Source organism: Heliangelus exortis, chromosome 1 (assembly GCF_036169615.1).
Source record: "Heliangelus exortis chromosome 1, bHelExo1.hap1, whole genome shotgun sequence".
Taxonomy (NCBI): Eukaryota; Metazoa; Chordata; class Aves; order Apodiformes; family Trochilidae; genus Heliangelus; species Heliangelus exortis.
Window position 1 is genome coordinate 96,205,613 of NC_092422.1, and position 27,228 is coordinate 96,232,840.

The 27,228-nt window shown below is 37.2% G+C and overlaps 1 long non-coding RNA gene across 1 annotated transcript in view; it reads right to left on the reverse strand.

Annotated features, from left to right (window-relative positions):
- The window catches only part of LOC139792457 (uncharacterized), a 33,671-nt gene extending 20,647 nt beyond the window's left edge, over positions 1-13,024 (reverse strand). The window contains exon 1 of the long non-coding RNA XR_011724288.1: positions 12,908-13,024. This is a non-coding gene — a long non-coding RNA (uncharacterized lncRNA). The remainder of the gene's footprint in view (positions 1-12,907) is intronic.
- Between the last annotated feature and the right edge of the window lie 14,204 nt (positions 13,025-27,228).

Below are 27,228 nucleotides of genomic sequence, written 5' to 3' on the forward strand. Positions count from 1 at the left end.
TTGCCTTTCCCAGAGCAGTTAAAGACACAGTACAGCAGAATTTTTATAATTTGAACACATTTTGTATTTAGCATTTGATGAAAGAAATTTCATGCTACTGAACTAGCAGCTGCTACAATGCAATGACTGTCCATAAATATTACCTTTGAAATAAGTGCTCTGTCAAAAATACAAGGTTGTAGAAGACAAAAAGCATTTGTGTGTACACCAAATATTTTGGTTATCATGGTAGACAAAGCGAGAAAGAATTGATTGAAATCAGACATTTAAATAAATTCTGAGGTAGGAGGTATTTGCCATCACTGTAGCTCTAACAAAACATTTTACTTAAATATATATATTGATTATTTAAGTCTGCGTTGTTTCTACTTGTGCATAATTTTATTCAGCCCTTTTGTTCACATATAAAGATGTCTACCAGAAAAACACCCTACATTTCTAGATAGCAGAGAAATTGATAGGAAAAAAAAGTTGTTTTCTTAGCTCATTAAAGTTAGCCATAATATATTGTGGAGTTTTTTGGGGCATTTTTTCCCCTCTTGTTTTTTTTAAGAGCTAGATACATACAAGACTTGCATGCCAAGGTGAGTATTTTACCAATTCTACATTCCAGAATTCATTGAATTCACTTTAATCTGGGTTTTTATTTTCCCCACTCTATTAGTCATCCTAATTTGCAGATATGTCAGTCAGGCTCAGAGCTTCTGGTATTCCTAAGACATCTGCAGTCTGTCATGACCATCTGCACACATCTTGTACTGGAGGTTTATCTTGGTGTCTGTACTGTCCTAGAACAAGACCCACTATCAAGAGTGAAAAAAGCATCCTGGTCCTCTAAAGATTATGCAACCAAAACTGCTCACTGCTCTTCCCTCAAGTTTCTTTCCCCATTTCAAGCATTCCTCATTCCTCTCCACACTTTTTTCAATCTAGAAATTGGCATCTCCACAAAGGAGTTAGTGCTTAATTCTCAACCTAAAGCCCCTGTAACTGTTCCCCAGTTCCTCCTAGCCCTCTGACTCCTCTTCCTTGTGCCTTCCTTGTTCACTCTCCTCCCTATTCCCTTTATTTATTTCTTTTATAAAACTGATTTTGTCCTGTCCTTGAGGCATAACATCAGCCTTGCCTGCCAAGAATTCTTTAGCCAGCAGTATCTTTGAGGCCAAGGTTTAGATAGCAACACCCATCTTTAAATAAAAATAGTAATGTTTATTCAGAGCAGCAGCATAGGAGACAGCATCAGCAAGCTCACAGGGGCTCTTTTGCAGGCAACAGCTCCCTCTTGTAATTGTTGCTAGAGGCTGTCTCTCCCCCTCTCCAGATCTTCAGGTCATTGTCAGACCAGGTCTCTGGGTCTCTTCTTTCTCAAAACTACAGGAAAAGGGAGATCACTTAAGAAAAACATACCCCTGCTCCCTCAAAAAAAACAAACAACAAAAATCCTCCTCCACCTCTTCCTCTTTGTCCTCCCCCCCCACCCCCCCAAAACTGAACAAGCCACACAAAACCCCCACCAAAATCTACAGACCTGTATCCCTAACACAAAATATCTCAATTTACCAGAATGATCCCTTCTAAGGACTGGGGCAACCAGCATTAGATTTCTGATGCAGTTGTCTTAGTTATTTCAGGATTTTGCTCTCTGCGACTATTCTACCATCAACCCTCTAAATGGCACCTGCCCCCACCTCCTGCCCAGTCTAGATTGAATACAGTCAGTACAGACAGTAGCTTGGAAGAAAGAAAAGGGAGGAGGAAAAAATAGAAAGTAAAGAAGTTGTGCTGGTGCAACAAACGAACTTGACATAGTTGTGCTGAAATATTCTATGCATGCAACTCTATGTGATAATCACTAGATAATCCCAGCTGCCATCTACAGGAGTCATGCTTCTGCAGAGCTGAAATCACAGTAATGGGAAGATTAAAATGGTTACTTCAGACAAAAAAAAAAGAAAAAAAAAAAATTGTTTTACCAAGGAGAGCAAAACTCTTCTTCCACTGCTTTTAGAAGATTATTTTCTGAGAGAAAAAAAAATACACACTTTTCTTTGCCTTAAGTGTATTATTCCATCTCAGGTGATAAACAACCTACACAGCAGAGGTAAGTGGATAACTTATCTAGAATGTTACATACTATATTATCATCTTTTTTGAATACATATACTCAGTAGTTACACTTTGATATGTTGACATTCAGCTGTGGAAAAAAGAAATACACAAGGACAAGCTGCTGCTGCCAGGAGTGGGCATTAAGCTCCACTAACTCCAGGCAAGCTTCACTTACTGATGCCAGCACAGACTATGACCCACAGTCAGTAGTCTGACTGGGGTCAAGTGTAGGATACAGGACATGCTGCACACTTCTATTTCTGTAAGGACTTTAGCACAATCTGCATGCACTGTATGAAATGCAGCAAAAATGTAGCATGCTGAAAAGTTGACAGTGTCCTTTTGCTAACCTACTTCTTCAAAGAGAGATTCTCTCATCAGCTTATCCTCCTTTTGGCCCTATGCTTGAGGCCTTTGTCCTCTCTCCTTCCTTTCTACTGTGCATTAGAATTGAGCTCTTCAGCTAAGCAGTCTTCTCCAGAAGTCAACTGTACAGGCTAATTTTATATTCTTCTGAAAATACACACACCAATGAAGTGTGCTTTAAGGTACGTTTGAGGTCCTTTTATGAAGTATTACTCCTACAGGTCTTTCACTGTCTCCACCACCTCCTTCTGTACTAAATACTTTATTAAGCTACTAGCGAGTGTTCAGACTATTCCTGCTCCTTTAACTCCTTATTCTAAAAATAAAAAATTCTATGTTGAGACTCTGGCATGGTGGAAAGAGACAATCATATGTAGAACTTGGTGTAGGAGAAACAAAGCTATTAAAAATACATAGACAAAATTCCCACACTTTAGTATTACTGCTAACACCAGTGTGCTATGGCTGTAAATATTACCTTGCTCTCAAACTGAAATCCTTGTGTTTTTAAGGCCTTATCCCAGAATTTTTGTTGACATTATGCAATGATCATAGATACCATCCATATACTTAAGGATTATTTAAATTTACAGAGCTTGGACTACCTCTGTCACAAATTCTAACATTGTAATTAATTGCTTTTTGGCAAGAATTATTTTTCGCTACTGTATCTCTCGAGGCCTTTGAATGTCTTTATTTGATGGGTAGCTAAAGGATGGACGTTTTATCCCTTTTCCTTTCCCATCTCTTTTGACATTTTCCAATTAATAAGTTTTCTGCTTAATAGATTTCCCACTTTCCTCCCTTCTTTAACAGAAGGACAGCTTTATTAATTTCTCCTCAGACTTCCTCACTTATATCTGTCAATTATCAGTGTTCCTACCCAACAAAAAGCTGCACACTGGTGAAAAACTTCTGCTGATGATAGCAGAACACTGGGAATGCAGAACTGAGGATGGAGCATTGCAGGTTACTTCTTTAGACTCCATGTCTACACTTATCTACTCTGTTTGTTTTTTCACTACATAAAAGACCAGATCAACAGTACAGAAGAGAGAGATGTTGCTTTCAAGGGATTGCCTGCCATTTCAACTACAGATATAACAGCAGATTTTCAGCACACCTGAGGCTTCTTAATCTTTCTTCACCTAGATCTTTGCCTTTGCTTCTGTGAAAAAGCAATGACCTGTACTATAATGACAAAGTGCATAGATAAATTCCCTCCCCTCCTCATGGAGCTTTAGGAAAAGATGCCAGGAACAGTACAGCTGCACACTGAACCCTCATGTGGACTCAACAGAATGTTTCAAACCTGAAAATCCTCACAAGCATAGTCTCCTAAGCAGCCGTAGTTCCTTGCATGAGAAGTCCCTGAAGCCAGAAACATTGCTTGGCTTCGTACAGTTTTCAGCTTTAGATTCTATGATTCTAACATCAATCAAGCTGCTTCTGAAGAAGGAAAAAGAAACCCCATGGTGCTCACACAGTGAGCAAGGAAGTATACTCAGTTCTTTAAATCCCTCTAGACATGCTGGTATTCCCATTCAGAGACAGGAAAGAATACAGTAGAATTCAAACCTATTAATTTTTTTTCAAGGAAAAATTGCTTTAGAAATCTATTAGGACATAATTGCTTGTGACAAAGGAATAACCACTCTATTTTTCCCCACCCTTTGCAACTCAAGTATTTCACTAGAAAGTCATCAGTACAAACATGCACTACAGCAGCTTACTGCTGGTAACTTAAAAACTGAATATCAAACAGTCCTTCCCCCAGTGTATGATGGGCACTGCAAATGAACCCTATGTACCTGTTAAATTATTTCAAAGAGGTTGGAGGCTGATAATGAGCAGTAGACAGAACAAACCCCCCAGCTTTTCACATTGTCACCTTTCAGAGCACCACTCCAGCCATGCAGCTTAAACACAGTCCTCAGTAGTACGACTGCACAGCTCAGAGGAATAGCCCAGGAGCAAGATATGTTTCTAGTACATTCCCCTATATCAGTCCCCTTGAAAGGCTAGCACAGACTGTATTTTTGTAACTAGATTTTCAGAGGTTTATAAAATATCTACTAAACCTTCACTATAATTGTCAGACAAGAAGGAAGAGACTTAAATCTCCTAAAATTAGCTGTCAAAGTTAATTGGATAGTTAGAGAAAATGATTTACTTAAAGTCGGTTATCAAGGTGTCTTTCGCATCTTGAGCTGATTATCTTCAGTCATTGACTGTAGGGGAAATCTAAGAGGAACTCAGAACAACTTACAGCAGGCTTCTATTTTGTCAGGGTTATTACTTGCCTGGGAAAAAAACTTTGTAATTTCTCATAACTGCTAATATCGCAAACACATTTTGCCCCTATTTGCATGAAAAGATAGGTAAACAAGTTAAGTTTGGAAAGACACCCAAACATGCAACATTCTAGATATCCACCTTTCCTAATGTGATTTGATTTCCCTAAAAGTAAGCTGGAACACTGTTGTACGATAAAACAGTGCTCTGACATGGAAGAGTAAGAGTGCATAAAATACTTCACATCATATCTGTCACTGACCATAAGGCTATTTTCCTTTTATAAATTGTGGAAAATAATATGAAGTTGGAAAACCTATCCACCACTTCTCTCTTCCAGAGTATGGTAAGTATGTTTGCTTTGCAGAAGATGTGACCATGCTTTCACAGAAATATAGCATACAGAAATAACAATTTACAAGTGCTTCTAATAAAGGAACCACACCAAAACAAAAATCAAACTAACCACAAAAATCACAAAACGCACCCAACAATAGAATTTATAGAACAGAGTTCTCCAAGTGATGAAACTAGGAAAACATGTCACAAACCTGAGCTTCAGTTTGTATTCCGCATTATTTAGTAATGCGCAAGAGTCACACCACAGCTTTCGCCTCCTTGAGAGTGTTAAACATTTACTTCACACCCCGGTAATTCTCATCACAGGAAGAGATATTGTTCAAGACTTATCTTCTTAGTGCGGGAAGATCAATACTTATCAAACTTCAGAACAATAAATTCAAAGTAGTAATACAACATACAAACCATATAGGAGATTCTAGAAAGTTACAAGAGTGCTTTGTTAATTCAAACTGAATCTGTTCTTCAAGACCAAAATTCAAATTTTTCCTATTTTATCTTGTATTACATGTCCAGTGTTTTCCCAGTCTGTAATGGAATGAGGCCCGTCAGCCTGACCTCAGTGCCTGGCAGGGTTATGGAACAAATCATCCTCAGTGCAATCACACAGCACCTGCAGGATGGGCAAGGGATCAGATCCAGCCAGCACGGGTTTAGGAAGGGCAGGTCCTGCCTGACCAACCTGATCTCCTTTTATGATCGGGTGACCCGCCTGGTGGATGAGGGGAAGGCTGTGGATGTGGTCTACCTGAACTTCAGCAAAGCCTTCGACACTGTTTCCCACAGCATTCTCCTGAAAAAGCTGTCAGCCCACAGCTTGGACAGGAGCACCCTGTGCTGGGTTAGGAACTGGCTGGAGGGCCGGACCCAGAGAGTGGTGCTGAACAGTGCTGCATCCAGTTGGCGGTCTCTCACCAGTGGTATCCCCCAGGGATCAGTGTTGGGACCAGTTCAGTTTAATATCTTTATTAATAATTTAGATGAGGGGATTGAGTCCATCATCAGCAAACGTGCAGATGACACTAAGCTGGGGGGGGGGGGGGGGGGGGGGGGGGAGAGTGTGAATCAGCTGGAAGGCAGGAGGGCTTTGCAGAGGGACCTGGACAGACTGGAGAGTTGGGCTGATTCCAATGGGATGAGGTTCAACACGGTCAAGTGCTGGGTCCTGCACTTTGGCCACATCAACCCCATGGGGAGCTCCAGGCTGGGCACAGAGTGGCTGAGAGCAGCCAGGCAGAAAGGGACCTGGGAGTCTGGATTGACAGGAAGCTGAACATGAGCCAGCAGTGTGCCCAGGTAGCCAAGAAGGCCAATGGCATCCTGGCCTGGATCAGGAACAGCGTGGCCAGCAGATCCAGGGAAGGGATTCTGCCCCTGTATTCAGCACTGGTGAGGCCACACCTCGAGTCCTGTGTCCAGTTCTGGGCCCCTCAGTTCAGGAAGGAGATTGAGGTGCTGGAGCGGGTCCAGAGAAGAGCAAGGAGGCTGTGAAGGGACTCGAGCACAGGTCCTGTGAGGAAGGGCTGAGGGAGCTGGGGGTGTTCAGCCTGGAGAAGAGGAGGCTCAGAGGAGATCTCATCACTCTCTACAACTCCCTGAAAGGAGGGGGTAGCCAGGGGGGGTTGGTCTCTTCTCCCAGGCAACTCTCAGCAAGACAAGAGGGCACGGTCTCAAGTTGTGCCAGGGGAGGTTTAGGTTGGACATTAGAAAGAATTTCTTTACAGAGAGGGTGATCAGACATTGGAATGGGCCGCCCAGGGAGGTGGTGGGTTCTCTGTCCTTGGAGGTTTTTAAGAAAAGACTGAATGTGGCACTCAGTGCCATGGTCTGGTAACCACAGTGGCAGTGGATCAAGGGTTGGACCTGAGGATCTCAGAGGTCCCTTCCAACCCAGCCGACTCTATGATTACTCATTTGATATTTCTTAATCCAAAGTATCTGCCATACAAGTAACCCAGGAACTTCTTTTTCAAAAGAGAATCTCAAAAATACTGCATGCATAAGCAGGCCTCACAGTATCAAGTATAAATATTCGAGACTCTAGAAGTAAGCCTGAAAACCCATTAAACTTGGTACTTTTAAATTCTTCTGGATTTTATCTTATCATGATCTTTGTGATTTGTAATATACAAGTACTTTGACCTAATATTATGTTCCCTGATGTGTGAATTTCTGTAGCTGGCATGTTAGCATTTAATCTGTATATAAAAGTGATCCCTTCCATTATTGTCAAGTAAACTTATTAGTTCAGGAATTGGGTTTATTTTTGTTTAAAGAAAACCTAAGCCAACATCAAAATAAAACACAAACCACACCACTCTGAATTAACCCCAAATGCCATTATTTTGTTGGTCTGTGTATATATGAGCTTTTAATTAAATCCAAAGCTTTCAAATAATAACAAAAACTTTTATATTCCTTTTTGAAAGGAAATCAAGGTTTTCTTGTTGCAGAGAGAAGCACTACTATTCCTGAGTACCACGCAGAGAATTCCTGAACTTAATCTCACCTAATGGGTTGTTAAAAGAGATTAATTAGAGGAGGAGAAGGATTTGGCCCAGCCACACCTGAGCTCCTCTCTGAGGGAGTTTAGAAAGCAAGGGGGTCCAGTCCAAACCCCCCTGGGTCAACCCCCACTCTGGGGAACTGTACCCATGCCCATTCTGTGGGATGTGTTTTGTTTGGCCCCCACATCTGGGGAGCTCTGCTCACTCTGTGAGATGTGACAGTGCTGCACCCATATTGGGGGGAGTGACACCCCTACAGATTTTAAGCTTTTTACCCTGCCTAGGCAGGCTCAACTTGAGCAGTAGGACAGGAAAAGCCCCTTCTTGCAAAGCAGAGATGCTTATCTCTCTTCTCCAAGAGGCATAGCACACTACTTCAACAACAAAAAACCCAGGACAACCTGTTCTATGAGTAAAGACTGAACAAGCTAATTCTTTTCTCCCTGGAGAACAGAACACTCAGACAGGATCTCACCACAGCATCTCAGTACTTACAGGGCAACTGCAAAATTACAGAGGCTGTCTCTTTACAGGGAGCCACATGGCAAAGGCAAGAGACAACAGGTATAAGTTGCTTCAGGAGAGGTTTTCAGATTTATATAGAAAATATTATAAATAGGAAATAATATTATAAATTTATATAGGAGTAATATAGGAAGAATTAATTTATTTTTACAGTAAGAACAGTCAATTACTGTACCATCTGTAGAGTCCCATTGATGACTATTTTCAAGATGTGACTGGACCAGGTCCTAGAGGATCTCATCTAGGCTCCTCCTTCCACAAGAGATTGGTCTAAATGATCTTTAGAGGTCACTTTCAAACTGGGCTACTCTATGATTCCAGTTAGCAAAAGTATTCCAAACTGTTGCTGTGAAAGTCAAGTCCCATTGATAACCAAATCTCTCCTCTCCATTTAGCAAAAGCATAGCTTATTTTAACATGTTATTTTATGGACATATCCATAACACACCCACACATGTATTTAAGTACAAAAATACCTTCATGTTGCATAACTACAGTTAGCAGAAGTTTTGATCAAAAGCACATGCAGCTACATTTTGCCTTGATCAGTACCTGGCCTTGAGTAAGCAGCCATAATCTACATAACACTCATTGGAAAGATGTGGAATTTCAAAAGCTGTTATAACCAGTCTGCAGAGTGCAGTTTCTCTAACTAGAGCAAACAATAGTTCACAATGCCTCTAAGGAAATTTCTTGTGTATTGTTAAAGACTTATGTTTTCCCAGTTGTTATCTTCCTTATTTCAGAGGTATTTCAGGTGTATTTTACTTGATGTTCCTCTACTATTTAACCAAAGTTTTGTGGTCAGAGTTGCAAAGTCATTGCAAAAACATTCTTGCAAGGATGATGTTTAAAGTGTAGGATAGCAGAACTGTGGAAGAGAAGTACTGCAAGGCTGGTGATATAAAGTCAGGAAAAATGTAGGCTGAAAGGGATAGCAGTGAACACTACGCTGGCAGGCAGAGCTCTGCCATTAGAGGATATAAACTTTATTTTAAAACAGGTCTTCCCACTAGCACTTTCATCAGCTCTGGTTATGTTGTTTCCCCTTCTTTAGCATACAAGTTGCCCAAAGGAAACAAATTATTGCAGTTCATACACATAAAAGGGGAAAGCAGAATATTTTTTGGATTAGCCAGATCTTCATTGCAGAAATTTTCTCCTTAAGCAATTTTCCAGATCTCCTTAGCATGCTAGACTTTTTTAAATGGTATCACTTACCTCAAGCACATCATTCAGTTCTGCAATCTGTTCTGAAAAATGTTTTTGCTGCACTTTTTTAGAATCTATTTTTTCTGGCTTGTAGAAACTACTTTTCCAAAAGCAGTGTTCTGCAACAAACTCCAGAGAAAACTAAACTCTAGAAGATCTTCAGTAAAGGACCAGAAGAGCTCTGTTCTCAGCATGGGGGGCTTGTCAATGAGAAAGAAAGAAAGAAAAAAAAACTAACACAACACTTTTAAATTCTATGTGTGAATAGTACATATTTTGAGAGATCAGAGAGACAGCTGTCTGCTGGACCAGTATCCAGACTTATGGAGTTTTAAGCAAAACCACTGAAGACATTTTTCTAACATGTCCTAAAGAATAAAAATCTTTCTGCAGATGCACTTTGGAGATTACTAATTCATTGCAGCTCTGAAGAAGAGGGTGAAGAATTGAGTGGATGTGGAAAAACAAACTGAATTGGACAGACCACTGATAAATATTCCTTTGTCAAAATACTTGATATCATGCTTCATAACATTTATAACAAAGTATCAGTTTAACTAATAAATACAGCAGCCAACAAGAGATGATCTCTCGTATACTCGAAGATAGCTTTCCCCCTCCCCTACATACAAATAGAAGCTTCCCTGATAAGTATGTACCTTGAACATGTACTTTTAAGCCCAAGATATTTTATTTTTAACCTAGACAGGAGAATAGAGTATAGATAAAAAGCATTACCATAAATCTTCAGAACACCACCAAACCCCTTCAGCCTATTATCCATGCAAATCCATCCAAACTACTAAGGAAGACATCTTAGTTATCCTCAGTGTAAATCTTGGACTTAAAGGCCCAGAGTACTTAAACTTTCCTTGCAGTTTAAATGTTTTCCTATTTCATCTGTCACCGATAATCCTGGAGATCATATCACTTCATCCTCTTTTAAATCCTTCCTTAAAACTTACTTCTCCTGTGATAGCTACAAATCTCTGCCAGATATGACTGTTAGACTAATGTCAGTTTGTGACCAGAACAAACACCTCTTTCTAAGCTCTCTCTTTTTTCTTCTTTTCCCACTCTCAATCTGCTTGTCTATTTATTTGTTGTCTACATAATTTTAAATTCCAATATTACAAGAGTTTCTTTTACAAACAGACCTGCACTGATGATTTAATATCTAACAATAATTGGACATCTGAAAGGGCACCTTGAAAAAGGGAGTAACAAGGAGACAGAATCGTTGTTTAAATTACTACATATAGAAAAAGAAAGTTCTAACTTCACACATTTCATGAAATTTGCACTTAAAGATAATCAAGAACTCAAAACTAAATGCAGAACAGCACTTTTGTTCCTGAAACTCGAAAGGAATAGGCAGATAAAACAACATGAGAAGAGCAATATTTAATATGAAAAACTAAAACCGACAAGTGTTTCTCTCATAACTTTGAATAAGTCATGCAGAATACCATCTGCATCATAAAACATTAACACAATTCTAAAAAAATAAAAATCAAAAAATCAACATGTTTTCTTACTTAATCCTAAATTCATTAAAAACCATGAGTACTTAGAGCAACTGCATACTACTACCTGTATCTTTCTCAAAACAAACAAAAATATTTGTCTTTTGCAACCCTTTTTTATTAAAAACCCACAAAGCCAGCCAAACAAAAAAACCCCAACTTAATAAAAAGATTCTTTTTCTTTGATCTTCTTATCCAAGTTGTTAGCACCCCCCATATACAAACTTCCTCAGGAAGACATCCTTATTCTCTCCCCTCAACTACTAAACCCATATAAACTTCCTACCTTTAAAAGCACCGGTCCTTTCTAGCCACAGATCAGGAAAGCACCACACTAGTAAATATCCAAACTCTTCTTATAGCATTCTGGGAGAGACACAGGTGTTAGGGATTGACTTTCAGGTGGGTGCAGTTGAGTTAATTTGAAAATGCTGCCTGTGATATAAGGGTTTTTGTCATTGTAAACTACAAGTTCAAACCTCAAAGAATTACAATTTTGTACAAATTACTCATTTCAGTTAGTGAAGTATGTTGAAAGTAAGAATCCCTGTTTTATGTGGGGAAGGTCAATAGGACAGATTTGCTCTATATGTATTCAGAAACAGCCTCTATCACAGGTAAATACAGTAAATGTACCCTTCCTTGTGCCTGTCTCGGGCATTTGTTCCAGAGTGGGGGATAGACATGCCTGATGTTGGATTTACAGCACCAGGGATAAAGGTGGGGTTGGAGAAAGATGGGTCAGAAGGGCATGCTGCATCCCTCCGAGAAGCACAGTGAAGCCACACAGGCAGCAAGTATTTTCTAGTTCTTGTACTGCTGGTCCCAGATGAAGCTCTCATACATGATTAGCCCTTCTTGAGAACCTCTCATAATGTATAAAATATGCTAATATTACCCGTTTTCCTGAAGCTTGCAAGACATTCCTAAAGTGCTAAATATTTTATAGAAACAACAGCGACAAAACCAGACATTTGCAGAAAATGCAATACAACACTCAAATCAATTTTGTGATCTTTTGTTTTAAATTTTCATGATTTAAATGGTTCAGCACTCTTTTTTTCCCTCCCCAAGTTAGTTCTTCACAACTTGCACCCTGAAGTTAGAGTAAGAAGGAAAGTAATATGTGAAATATTCAAGTACTGCCAATAATTTGAAATTTACTTAAGAGTTCTGAAAAACAAATTTTCAACATAAATATATCTAGAATAACAAAATAAACCCCAAAACACCAAAATTGTCCTTACATTTTTTTTAGTTTAAAGTTGTTTGGGGTTTTCTGTATATGTATGTGTGTTTTGGTTTTTTGTTTTGTTTTTGTGGGTCATTTGTTTTCTTTTGGTTTTGTTTTTTTAACGTGAAGGGTCTTTTAAGTCAATCTTTTCATTTGGGGCTTGGAAAGGGGATTTTATGCTTTATAATAACTCCACACTATCAATACAGTAAAACCTGTATGAAGATTTAGAATTCCATGGGGGCAAAGAAAAGAAGGAAGAAGAATAATATAAAGAGACAATAAAGATTAGACCAAATATTGGAAGGAATTGGCTGGTTCTTTTCTGTGTACTCTGTTAACATCCACCTGGTAACAGCCTTTATTACATATGAAAGGGAAATTCTGATAGAAAAAAGACTTCACAATCTGAGGAAAAGAAGCCAGAGGCTGTATTAAATGCAATACCCTGAGGGCAGCAGAATTGCAAACAGTTTGAAAAAAAAAGATTTTAATACTTCTTATAGGGACTTATTAAAACATTTCAACAACAATTTTCAGTTGAAAATGCAGTTCCAGCAATATTAAAATGTTTTACTTTGTTCCTGCTTTACTTGACTATATTCAGGTTAATATAGTATGCTATTGAATTGCATTACATTTCCATGGCATAAATATGTTTTTGAATCTAAATACCTGTTAATATTTCACTCCACAAAATAGTGTGATTGTGACTATTCATCATCATTTAGTACTAAAGCAAATTTAGAAATGTTGGAATTATCTCCACTTACCATTCGTGCACCGAAAAAGGTTGGAGGACTACAAAGGGAAAGATTAATGTTGGAGTTCAGGCTGTGTTTGCTGTTCCAAGTTCCCAGTTTCTCTCCCTCTCTCTTCATGACCTTACCATCTCCTGGGCCTGATTTTAATCTGGGTGTGATTTGTCCTGGGGACAAGATATGATACTCCTGCTCATGGGACTTGGACCTACACAGAGCTCCAGCTGTTGTGGAGAAGCAGTGAGTGTTGAAACTCAGGTCAAATACTGAAATGGGAGTCTTGACAGCCTGGGAATGGTTATGCCAAGTTTATGAAACACTTAGGAGTTACAGCTGATGCAGAAAGGTGAGACACTATGCTCCTCTTTTCTTTAAAACTGCTTCTGTGAGAAATTTTTTTGAGTTGTGTGAGCATGATATCCAGCAAGAGAGAAAAAAAATGTGTTTCTGAATAGAATTTGCCAAAATGACAAGCACCTGAAAACATGATATTTTAAAGGAAAATACCAAATATTGTTAGATACGTAGTAATTATATGAGATAATTCTAGGGACTCTACATGTGTTTGCAGACCAAGATTTTTTTTGTTTTTTTTTTTTGTTTTTTTTTTTTTTTCCATATGTGGTACATTTGTAAGAGAAATTTCAGGAGAGGGAAAGGGCATTGTATTGAAGTTGTTCTAGACAAAAAAGTTGCTCTGGGTGGTGAATAATTGACTTCTAGAGACAGTTCTATTGAGCACTTAGCCTCAAGTGAGAGTTCTATGAATTAAGTATAAAAATGTTTCTACCTTTACTTCCAACCAAAGTTAATGGATAACTAACAGATCTGCATGCTTAGTACATTTCTGCTGCTTGTACATATTCAACATCTAATTTGTTCTGGGGACTCAAGAGACCTGATTGTGTCTAGACTTTTCTATGTCTGAACAGAATTTATGACAGTATAGACTGTCTTGGTAGCAGGCAATGTTTTCCCAATTATGGGGTATGATCTGCAGGCAGTAGATCTAACAAATATGGTAAGGTAAAACTTAGACTCATAGTAATATGTGTCTTATCAGAAGAGAAAAGTGTGATTATTTCATAGAGGGGAAATCACTAGATGAAAAGTTAATCATAACCTGTAACACTTAGTATAATAGAGACAGTACATGATATGACAAGTGCTGACATACTATTTATTACATATGGTAAATGTAAGAGAATGAGTTAGGCTGAAAAAATCTGCTTCAAAATGCTTACAACAATATACCCTTCAGCCCAGATAATGAGCTGCTTGCTACACAGGGTTTAGTTTATTGCAGCAAAACTTTGTGACCTTGGTACTGTTTCATGGAGGAATTGTTGAAAAATAGGTATGCCATAGACAAACATCATGAGGAAGGTTAAAACTGAGACAGACAACTGAGGAGGCATCAGTTAGCAGATCAATGGTTTTAGAGGGAAAAAAAACCCCTATATTAAATCTAATTTTAAAATATTTCTTATAAAACACTAAGAAAAAGAAATATGGGGTGATGGTATGTAACAGCATCAAGAGCCAACCCTTTCCAAGGGGTGGTGGAGGCTTACACTTTCCCACTTAACCAAAATCAAACTCCAGATCAGTCAGTTCAGATGTCTTACTGGTGGTGGTGAGCCCATGGATACTTACCTCATTTCACAGACCAGCACATAGGTTGGGGGATTCATGGAGAAAATAATGCTCTGTGTTCTAAATTATATATCTTTCTTGCAATGTGATCTGTACATGGTGAAAATTTGCTCCACATATTAAAAGGGGCCCAAATAAGGAAAGTTAAAGCTGACCTATTTAATTATGCTGACTAAGTGCTAAAAAATATACCTCTTAAAAGCACACGTGTAATACATATATACTGCTTAATTTTCATAGAATCACAGAATGGTAAGAGGTTGGAGACCTCTGAAGATCTTCTAATTAAACCCCCCTGCCAGAGCAGGATCTCCTAGAGCTGGCTGGAGAGAAACTTTTTAACTGCTTTATTAATTTGTCATTATTTAAAAAAAAAAAAAAAAACAACAAAAAAAAATGCCATATAAGGAATTAATGATATTAACCCAGTATCAGATTATACTATCTTATTGAGTGTGTATAAGTATAGTTGAGTATAGTTGCCTTTCATATTGTATATATATGTACATATATGTATATATATTCATATAGTTGCCTTCACATATTGCCTTCACAAGCCTGCCAAGGCTTGTTCTAGAGTTTCAGCAATGGATTGTTCAGTGCTGGCTGGGACACCACACACTGGGGATGTGTATCAGCCACCAAATCAACCCCTCTGCTGTGCTGAGCTGCACTAGATGACTCACTAGAATGACTTTCTAATTGAAATAATTCTTGATTAAACAATAGAATGTATGAAAAACTTCAAATCTCAGAAGCAGGATAGTAAAGAAAGTAAAATGAAATAAAATGCTGTTCCACACCTGTAGTTGTCTAGTACGAAAGCAGCTATATGTGTGTGATGAAAAAAGGAAATTGCAAACAAACAATCCTGCAGGAAATTAATTTAGGTTCAGTGTTCTCAAAGGATTCTGTTTATTTATGTTTACTCTGTTTTTCCATTCTCCATTTAATAAACATTATTTAGACAAGTAATTAACTGAAGTTTGGCTTAAACAACAATATGTTTGTCAAAAGGCTTTACCACAAAAGAAAGCTATGACAAATGATAATGAGAAGGGAAGAGAGTGAGAAATACTGTAATATGTGAGAAATGTCCCCAGAGAAGGTCAAGATAAACTTAATTAAAAAAAATGCATATATTTTATAGCCATGTAAGTGATTTTCAGGACTTCGAGACGAGTGTTGAAATCATCGAAATAAAAAAAGAAGTGTTTGTCTTCCCCTCATCTTGTTTGGAGGTTTTTCTTTAGTTTTTTTGTTTGGTTGGTTTGCTTTTTGCTTTGTTTTGTTTTAATTTTGTTTGTTAGTTTGTTTGTTTGTTTTTCCTGGGAAAATATCCCTGTATTACGAGTAAAGAGTGTATATAATCTTCCTTCTTCCTTCTGGAGACTGGCAGTCTTTGACTTGTTACATTGGTAACAATGTAACTTTTAACAAGTTCTTCTTATAACTTAGTTAAATGTATCCAAAAATGATATAGAGCTGTTTTGAGCTTTTTTTTTTTTTTTTTTTTTTTTTTTTTTTTTAAAATAAAGTTAATTATTTTCTTTAATTGTTAATTCAGAGTGGATGCTACAAACCATAGTTTCACTCTCAAGTGAGGAAAAAAATTGGGAAAGAATTCAGTGACATATTTTAGCTTTGTGTGGTTTACTTGTACTAGAAGATGCAGAAAGTAGTGAACTTAAATATTGAAATAGGATCCTTTTTTTACCACTCACAGTAACTGCAGTTTCCAGAACACCCTTTCTTACAGCTCTCCCAGAGAAATCCTAAGCACTATTTATCAACTAGATAATGTTCTAATTACAGAAACATAAAGAGTAAAATTTTTCTAATATATGCTTATTCAGGTCTTCATATGTACAGAGACAATCTCAGATGAAGAAATGTAGCAATTTTCCATATGCATATCTTACTGTCAAACTTATTAAAAAAGAAGAGAGATCCTGAACATAATTTAATGCCTTTAAAAGCAGTAAAGAAAAAAAAATCCATAAGTGTTATTGATTTAGTTTATTTTTAGTCTTAAGAGTAGCCACACTCTTTCACAAACCAGTTTTAACTGTATATAAGCAACTTGATTTTCCTCTTCCTCTCTGGAAGAATTTTGGTACTAGTATTCAAAAAATATCCAAAGTAAAAGCTTATTTTAAAAATTCTTAGCAATATTAGAAATCAGTAACATTGATAAAAATGATTCCTTTAAATTTTCAGTTTCCTGTTTCCCAGCTAAATTAATGTCTCTTCAGTTATGAAAACAGATGAACCTTTTTAATGTGGTTTGCACTTGTTTTAAAGTTTGTTTCAGCTTTTTCCACCCCATTTATTCACATCTTTGTCAGCTAAATTGCAGGCTCCCAAGTCTTCAAATGTCTTTTTTTTTTTTCTTTCTTTTTCTTTTTTTTTTTTTTTTTTTTTTTTAATGCATGATGTATAAAAAGATGTTTATAGTTTTAAACAAGCCAATATGACTAAAAGTGTGGGTTTATTGAGAGCTAAGTTAATTTTAAGAACAATGAATGTTTTCTCTGATATTAGCTATATTGTTAGGCTGTGTTACGTCCTTTTATTTTCTCACCAATAAACCGAAAATGATGTTTAGATGAGGCTATGCTAGAAAAGCATCCCTGTTTCTAAAATGCTGTTGTCACAAGCTCCATTTAGACTCACTGTGGGTCAGGAGCTCTCTGCTTTGCTTGTTATCTGGGGCCAGAGCCTGAGGCTGGTTGGAGAGGGAGAACCCAGCTGACAGTCCCATGACCCCTGACGCTCAGACACCTCAGGACAACCTTGCCCATCGTATGCCTTCTTGTTGTGTATGACTGTTTAATTTCTGTTCTTCTTATCCTTGCACACTGTTGAATACTTTGATTAGCACTTAACTGGATTCCCTCTAGTTTTTGCACATGGTCAAAATGTAATACATAATGAGAAATGTGAAAAACATGATTATTTTTTTAGATGCTATGCCACTCAGACTGTCTCCTGCCTCGAAGGGACTTGATTACTCCACTAATATGAAATAAGACACTCTTCCGGGGAAAGTGTTTCTAAGTGGAGCCTTACCCCAGGAGATTTTTAGATTAAAACCTGAGAAGAAACTTGGAAATATTTTAATATCTGTGAATGGGACAGGACTGTGTTAGAAAGCATAACAATTCATGCACCTGGTTAATATTTGAAATGTATGCTTATGCAATGTGTCTGCTCATAGACCTACAACTTTCTTATTCTCAAATTTTCTGAAAGTAGCTAAAACTCTGTCAAATTCCACACAAGACAAAAACCAGCTTTAGATGAGGTTTTTTGTTTTGTTTTGTTTTTCCAGTGAAGAATTTTGGCAGGATCACAAAAATAAGCTGGAATTAGCTTTAGACTTTAGGTTTCAAATGCCATAATATTCTTATTAAATTTTATTAAACATTTACTGCATTGAAATCATGATCCAAATGCTGCGTCCAGCTCAGGAAGTCTCTCGCCCATTAATTGCTCAAAAGCCAGAGGAGATATTAGTCTCTGTGCCCAGTACATTATCATACAGTTTCCCTGAACATCTGATGCCAGGCCCTGATTCAGACATGATTTTGACATATCTAAGTTGCAGATCTCACATTCTAGAAAGAATATCCTACCCCTCAAATTAATCAGAAATTCTGAAAATTCTCAGCTTTTCAACAAAGCTGCCATCAACATCTTGTGGAAGGCCACAAGCTGTTGTGAAAGCTTGTAGTCTTCAGTAGTGCCTAAAGTAAATGCTAGATGTATGCATTTCAGGTACATACAGACATGGATATTTAAAGCCTTATAAGAACCTTATTTTGCCCAAAGCATGAAAATCAGGTATGGTTTTATGCACTGAAAAGTGAGGTAATGATACTGGTTTTCATAAGGACATTTTTAATTGATTTTCACTACCACTTTGATACTTGTAGATTTGCAGAGCTTTGGCATAGCAAGAGACTGAAATGTACTAATGTATCAGTGGTGAGTGATTTTATTTGGCTGGCAAGTCTAATTTCTTTTTCTCTGGGTGGTGGATTTGAGATGTAACTTAAGTTCAGTCATCTCCATCAAATCCAGCTATGTTGAGAGTGAGAGTTATTAGGTATTTCATGTAATATATGCTGGCATAGGTTTGACATGTCATTTATCTTCACTTGTAAGTAGGCCTTAGAACTCACTTGTGGTAATGTCATTGATGATTTATTAGTCTCCTCACTTGTGAAGATAAATGTCATATCAGACCTCAGTCATCATGCCCCTCCACACATAAATCCAGATTTAGAACACAAAGTGAGGAAGAGAATAAGGGAATATTCCCAAATGGTTCGTGGTTAAGAGATGTCAAGCTTTCTGAGGTAGAAATTGGACATTGACTTTAATAAATCTTGTTGTTCGAACATTTCTTCTTTGACATATCCCTTCAGGCAGATGCCACTGAAACATTCAAGTGCTTCCCTTCACACTGCACAGAACTTTTTTTTCTAGGAACACCAGCAGTGATTGGTAAAAGCCCTTTAAAAGCTTTACCAGAGGAAATGGCTGCCAGAAAAAGAGGCACATTTGTCAGACTCACAGAAAGGCAAAGTCCCCATTTAGAAATGAAACCTGAATGCCACTTACATGTATCTTCTGTCCAATTTGATGGACTTTCATATATCAGTCAAAACTGGAAGAAAAAACTGTGGACAAAGTGGAATAAAACAAGACTGAAGATTGAACACTATTCTGATTCATTTATAAGCTTCCATGGATACTGTGCTACAAAGGATCACAAATCAGGTGAATCTGATTTTCTCTTTTGAGTTCTAGAGAGTGGGATCATTCCTTTAATGTGCAGGATACAATATCCAGAATGAAGTTAAGCAGTTATGTGGCAGGTGGAATCACAAATATTAAATAAACCACTTGCCATGATGCAGATGTATAGGAAACTGAAAGGGTTATAAATAGTATCATTGTAATTGAAATGTTCATCAATTACTCTTAACAACTGAAGATCCTTACAGTGCCAGAGCATCTGCTTTGTGGAGTGACTTTCTGATAAACAAATTAACCTTCTAGAGTCTGCAGCCTTTCTTCACACTGGTAAAAAGTATTTGGAGTTGGCCTACTTTACTTGGCCTGATGAGAATACATCACAAAATTTGTTCCCAAAAAGCAGCTTGATTTTTGTACAAAGAAAATCAAATTGCCTTCCAGAAAAAGGTTTGTTATGTTGAAAGCTATGATGTAGCATTGTAATGGCTAAACTCAGTGAGGACATAATGCTTGCAACCTAGGCATCACCTGTAAGCAGGATGGCTCTCAAGGCTTCAGTTTTCCTGCGCCCATTCCTTCTGGAGGTTCCACAGATCCCAAGTTTGATGAACTTCTGGCCATGCTTCTGAGGGAAATAAGACAAGATAAGAATCCTTTTTGGTATCTATTTCTTATGAAATGGACAAAAAACATTTTCAATGTGCATGGTTTTGTTCTTACATATAGATGTATATACAACATGTTGTAAAGCATAAGGAAACATCCATCCCACATATTGCTGTATTGTATCTCTGGGACAGTAGATGTCACCCCAATAGGAAAAATACCTTTTGTATACCTTTAGTAGTTGACTTTTGTTTAATTATTACAATAAAATTTTCTAAAGAAAAAAAATCCAATATACAGATATAAATGCCTTATGCCATGTGTCTTTCTCAGTGGTATGATTTACAGGGGTTTTGACAATAACGTACAGGACCTTCACAAACCTTTTATGTCAGAGAAACATATATGAATTATATTTATCCATTTAATTCTTTTTGCCCAAAAGGAAGAGAAACATGAGAACATGAGAGACATGAAACACAGATAGTCTGGGAAGCTGGGGTTGGGGTTGTTCATCCTGGAGAAGAGGAAGCCCCAGGAAGATCTTATAACAGACTTCCAGTACCTGAAGGGGTTCTGCGAGAAAGCTGTGGAGGGACTTTTTACAAGGAAATGTAGGGAGGGCAATGGCTTTAAACTGGAGCAGGGGAGATTTAAGTTAAATGTTAGTAAGAAATTCTTTACTGTGAGTATGCTAAAACACTTAAACAGGTTTCCCATGGAGGTTCTGGATGTTCCCTCCCTGGAAGTTCAATGACAGGTTGGATGGGGCTTTGAGCAACCTGGGCTAGTTGGAGGTGTCCCTGCCCAAGTAAGGGGGTTGGAATTAGAGGATCTTTAAGGTCCCTATCACCCCAAACTATTCTATGATTCTAGGAGGTGAAGATGGACTTAACTTGAAGTACACAAACTATGCCTAGAATTACCTTGCTTTATAAAGCTTTATAAACCCCACAGTTTTTCTTTCTCAAATGTCCACTTAGAGGATTTTATGGTTATCTCTCATAATTCCCCCCAGACACTGTTACATGTTTACACCAGGAAAGCCTGATATGAAAACAGATTATGTGCTAATCCAGGAGATAAGTGTCTATGTCTAGAGACTGTTTTTATTTCATCTCAAACATGCAGATGTTTAAGAGTATGTGGTAGGTTACCCTGGTGAGAAAGGCCTGGTGACGACTGCTAAAATTGGTAGAACTGATACTGGAGCTGTGAAACCAGGGCTTGCTCATGAAGCTGCTCAGAAATTTTTCACTGTGGGCAAGCCAGCTGGCCCATCCTACTTACTCAAATCCTGAGCATGGAGGTAGAATGAAAATGTGCAGTCCAATGGCTTTTCTTTTTTTAAAGAAAAGCAGACAAACACACTTAAGGGTAATCATCTAGCAGAATTCCATATTATTCTAGCATAAAGTCAGCTTTACTGACAAATATAAGATTTAATGTCAGATCCCTGGATTTGTCAAGTAATATCTGAATGAGAAATTTGCTGTTAGAAGTGAGTCGCAGGATTTATCTTACTTTAGGTACAATCAGGAGATTTCTCTTTTACAGACAACCAATTATCAATCAGCACAAGCTCAGGCAAGATATATTACCTATATTGTATGCACTAGAGAGATTTTTTTCAAGAGTGATGTAAAGAGAAACTGCTATAACTGAGAAATTCAAAGATAGTCTGCTAATCAAAGTTTAGAAAACATCTGAAATTTTCCAGACAATAACCCCACAATTTAATTCAGTACAATACTTTTAATAAATCAGAAATTTTGTCTGTAATGAAAAAAAAAACCATAATGTTGTTCAAAATACTGCCTCAGAAGTCTGCTACTGTGTTACATCATTGTCCTCTTTATACAGATATGCTAGCAATGGGTCAGGAGAACCAAACAGAATGCAAGCATACATTCAGATATAAAATCTCATTTATTTTTGTTCTCTGTTTGTAGAACTTCCCAAGAGCATCCTGAAAAAATTCATTCTCCACGTCAGATCTCTCCCCATAATGCTGTCACCAAACTAAATCACCACCTGATGAAGTAGCCCAACAACAGAGAACCAGTTATGTTATGATTAAGTTAATCCTTATTGCAGCATAGGATGAATAAAATCCAAATATTATGAATCTGTATTTTTCAGTCTTAAGGGGATTTAGGCAATGTTTAAATCATTACACATATATTTTATATATAATGGTGTCTTATTTCTAAAATAATGTGATATTCTAGGACACTAAACTAGTTTCCAGTGCAAAACAAGAAGTTACATTCATCTTTTAGTCTTTGTAACAGGCAAAAAAATTGTTTCCATGATATGATGTGGTTGATAACACCCAAAACCTCTAATGGGTCACAACGGACCTCAATATTCCTTCCACAGTGTCCTGGTTTGAGAAGACCAGAACAGAAAAAACCTTCCTGGGACATTCACCTTCCCATGGTGCTCAGTATAAAAAGTCTCCCAGCAGAGTCCTCTAATGACTTCTCTGACTGATGTGTTAACCAGATTCAGGCCTGTCTGCCTCTGCTCCTTGTTTCCTCACCAGAGATCACTGACCAAGACAGGTCACCTTCTGCTTCCCAAGCAGGACCAGCTTGGTTGCTCTAAGACTGTTGCAGACTGTCACTCAGATCCTGGACTTGGACATTCCCATCTGCTGCCCAGTCCAGTCTGGGACTTTTCCAGTTGGGAAGTAATTACCAGCTGAGGAGGACAAACTCCATATTTACATATTTTATATGTATTTGTAATATGCTATTACTAATACGTTAAACCTACTCTAGCTTTTTTTTTTAAATCCAATCTCGAAGTATTTCTCCCTTATTTTCTTCTTCATCTTCAGTGGGGAATAACAGAGAGCATTTGTCACCTAGTTACTGTCTAAAACCATGACATGACACTAAATATATCCAGTGTCTGCACAGTAAAAGTTAACCTACATGGAATATCTTAGTGAATATATAGTGGATACTGCATATATTAATGACTGGGAGACTGTCCAGCACTGTGTATTAATCATATGCATTTCAATGACTATTAACAAAGAAAAAGAATACTTATAGATGAAAAAATTCTCCCTTCCAAGATTTTCATTCAGTGAGTTTGGCTGAGGAATCAAAGTATGAATATCTGAAAATTACCAGATGAGAGTTTTATTTTTCTCTTTCTAGGAGGAAATTATTTCTACTAAATACTGCACAGCGTGAAAGGATAAGTAAAGAGGAATAATTTCCACTTTGTGGAAACATTTTTTTAAACAGAATTTTCTCATCCCACAACCTACCCTGCCTGCATAAACTCAAGAGAAAGAGAGGGAAGCATCTTCTTGTACCCTCTTCTTGTTGTTCCGTTTCCCAGCTTGCAAGAAATGTTAATCAAGTACCAATACTGATATACTCTCAACTGTTGCTTCATTAAGACTAAGAGTTTAATTAACAACTTCTCTGAAATGATAGCTGAAACTCCAGTAGAATTCTTATATTACATCAGTGGCTTGCACATAATGTTCTCTTTTATGTTTGTTCATTTTTTTTCAGGGAATGGTTACACTGCATCTGGCAAAGCAATGCAACCAATGATAGTAGTATGTATGTTCTCATATCCAACAGGACTGTATGTAGAATATCCACTCACCTGGGATTTTTGTTTTCTATCTCTAAATATGACTATTTTATTTCAGAAAAGATATTTCAGTTAATATAAATTATTAGTGATTAATATAATTTATTTATTTATTAATAATTAATATAATTTATTATCTTTATCTAGTAGACTGAAATCTCTAGATTAGATATTGCTATATATTGAGTTATCTATCCTTCAGTAGTTTAACATTTTGGATGTTTTATTAGAGATGATTGCTACATTGCAAAATCATAGAATCACAGAATGTTTGAGTTGGAAGGGATCTTAAAGATTATCTAGTTACAATCCCACTTTAATGTCTAGGTCCCATTAGACCGGGTTACTCAAAGCCCCATCCAACCCAGCTTTGAACACTTCCAGTGTGTTCACTGGAGGGTCAATCTATTTCTTTGCTAATTAGGCAACTTGTAGGGCCCACACAGGTTACTACAGCTGATTGAAAAAGTAGCTATATGATCACAGCTGGAATCCCAAAGAAGCTGACACAGATGAGTTAGGTTCTTTCTTTTTTTTTTCTGGAAAGTTTAAGGGACTCTAGAAACCCTTCAAATATAATAAAAAAGGATCAGAAGCTGAAAAATAAGATGTTAAAAATGATTCTGAGAAAGAGAGAGACTGAACTTAATATGTGAGAAGGTTTGTAGTAACTAGTGTATCTAGGAAATGAGCAACATCAGAGCATGTGCACTAAAATGAAAGACAGTCAATGGTTGAACAGAAAAAAAGCAATAAAGAACAGATTTTCAGCTGGAGCAATTTCCTTAAGTCGCTCAAGACACAGTTGCTGGCCTGACTGAAGGAGAACTGTGGGAATTAACGACTCAGTATGGGACTGCTGTTTTCAGCATCAGCAGGTGCATATAGCAGCCTAAAGGAACAGTAGGATCACAACCTTGCAGAGACTCCCATAGTACTGAGTGTAGGTGAATCTTTCTGTTTTGCTTTCCTCTGAGTTGCTATGGCTATGTTTACAAGAGTGTCTAATGGCTGACCCTCCTGCTCCTCTATCCTAGGATGGACCAAAAGGAAGTTGCAAGTCAATTGATCTGTTAAAAATAGTACAGCATGTGTCCTTTTTTAGGGGTGCCTCTACGTAAACAATATCGCAATGTACTGAGTCATTTATTATAACCAGTTATTAACCTATACCATCCCTTTAACAATGCATCTGTTCTCCCTACTTTTAATTATGAATCTGAAATAATAACTTCTTCTCATCTAAATTGTGTAGCTAATTATTTGCTAGTATGTATCATGACGGAGTTTTGGTGGTGGTCAGTGCATCTGAGAAAAACTGAGTAGCTCAAAGGGCATGGAGGAAGCGATCCTTCTCTGTATTTCATCTTTGTTACTATCAATGATATTTTAAACCTTTCCCCAGATATTTTAAATCCAAACCCCTAGAGAAAAGCAATTAATATTAGTTGTTTCTTCTGAATGAGGTTTGACATTCCATGGTTTCACGATCCTCTTGTCTGGGAATGACAACATTCTATGAGATCCAGTAGCTTTCCTAGGACTATTCCTGAGAAGCATGAGGGATTTAAAAAATACTATAGCACGCAGAGATCTTCAATGCATCTGTTTTGATGCAAAAGTGAACACTTTGTAGGTTTTTTTCCCTTTGGTTTAGCTTTGTTGTTTTTTAACATAGTAATTTGCCAGTGAAGGATGACAAACAGTAACATTTGAGGTTGTGTTTTTGTTTGTTTCTTTTAATAAATTAAATGTATAAAGCAGTATCAAAATTATTTTCTCTTTGTTCTCCGTGGTAATGTCAGAAAATAATTGCTGTTTGTATTTTGCAGCGACTTCAGATTAATAGCAAATATGCACCATCAATTTGCATTGAAACCAGTGTTAGATAAATAATAATTATTTGGCAAAGTGCTTACTGAAAATGCAAAGTCAATTAACTTGAATATTGTTTTACATTCAGATGTAATTCATAAAGGATCAATCAGTGGTTTTTAATAGTGTTTATGTCTTTTCAAGCAGCTATAGCATAGAGATAACATTACATACTTAAAAAATGCTTTCAACTCCTGTCATAAATTTAATTTCTTTCAAATGGTAAGTATCAGCAGTTTCATGACATCACTTATGTGGAACTACTGCCACTAAAACACTTCACTTACTTTGATTTGCTTACAAACACATGAAGAGAATAAAAGCACTGGGACAGATCCTACTGACCCTTAAAGGAAGTTTCTCAGTTAGCAGGGCAATGTTTGTCATGGCCTGATAGTGAGACAGTGCAAATTCATATCAAGGGCAGTGCCAAGCTATAAAAATTTTAAAATTATGTTTTATTTCAGAGTTATATTCAGGTCAAATCAAAGTGTTACTAATTCATAGTATTTTTATATCAAACTTGTATTGCCACCATTCCTCATAGCTATGTGTGCCACTAACTTCTTATTAAAAGTGATTTTTTTAGTTTTTGATTTGCTGTGTTGATATCTTCAGCTTGCATGCTCTGCATGGTGAAAAGAGAAATGGGAAGAAGTAGTAACACAGAGAAGCTAAGCAGTAAAGTTCTGGCTTATGAAATCGGTCCCTTGCAGGCACTATGCTACTCAAGTATTTTAAAAACATACTGAGTTTTCTTCTAACAGTTATGTTCTTTTTATCCCCATAATTTTCAAAGAAAGACTGTTTCAAAATCTGAAAGACAGAAAGGCTCAGAGCCCATTTCTAAATTAAACTTAAGTTTGTTCACATTCAGCCTCTGTTGATTTGCTCTTATGCCAATGTTCTTCTGTATCTCGACTAGTTATTTTCTCTCCCTTGAGTTCATTTCCTTATTGTATGTATCTAAGGACAACAATCGTATGCCCCCTCATCCTCTGCTTTTCTGGTCTAATGAAACACACTATTTTGTTCCTTTTTAATTTGAAAAAAATCTTCTGGGAATGCTTTTTTTTTTTACCTTTTCCTCTTCAAACTTACTGATCCTTGTATACACTTAATTGTGACAGACCATATTATTCATCCTCCTTTAGGTAACAAAAGGGTGAGAAAGTTGTTATATGTTTTCCCTTATTTAATACCCCTACTGTCTCCAGGTAGAAGTTGGTCTGCAAAAATTATTAACCACACTTGAAATCTAGAATAATTTTGGCTGAGGAGCTCACTAAATCATGTTAAAGGGCATTAAAAAACACCCACTGATTTTTGCTATTTTAGAAACATTATCTCATTAAGTTACTAAACAATTATGGGTACCAGACAGCACAACTAGAGACATTTATCTTTCCCTTGATGCATATGCAGGACTGAATAAACCCATTAGAGTTGGTGAAATTTATGGATGTTTATAATGGGAGTATCAGGCCCCAGTAGGTGGCAAAGGGGGAGAAGGAGACTGAACTCAAGACTGGAATTCGACAGCTTGAGTTCCAATTAATGCTGGGTGAATATTTTGAAACAAATGAACTGTTCATAAAATGTTGTGGTGTTGCCTGTTTTGTACATTGCTTTCCAGGCAGTCCATACTACCAAAAGTTATTTTTAGTTTACCTCTGTTGGGAGAAGCTATTTTTCATATGAAGAAAACGTTGCCAAAACCAAACTATTTCTGAAATACTCAGTAGTTTTCTGCTTTCCAGATGAAAAGATTTTTTTCTAGACTACCAGGGAACATAAACCTGGTA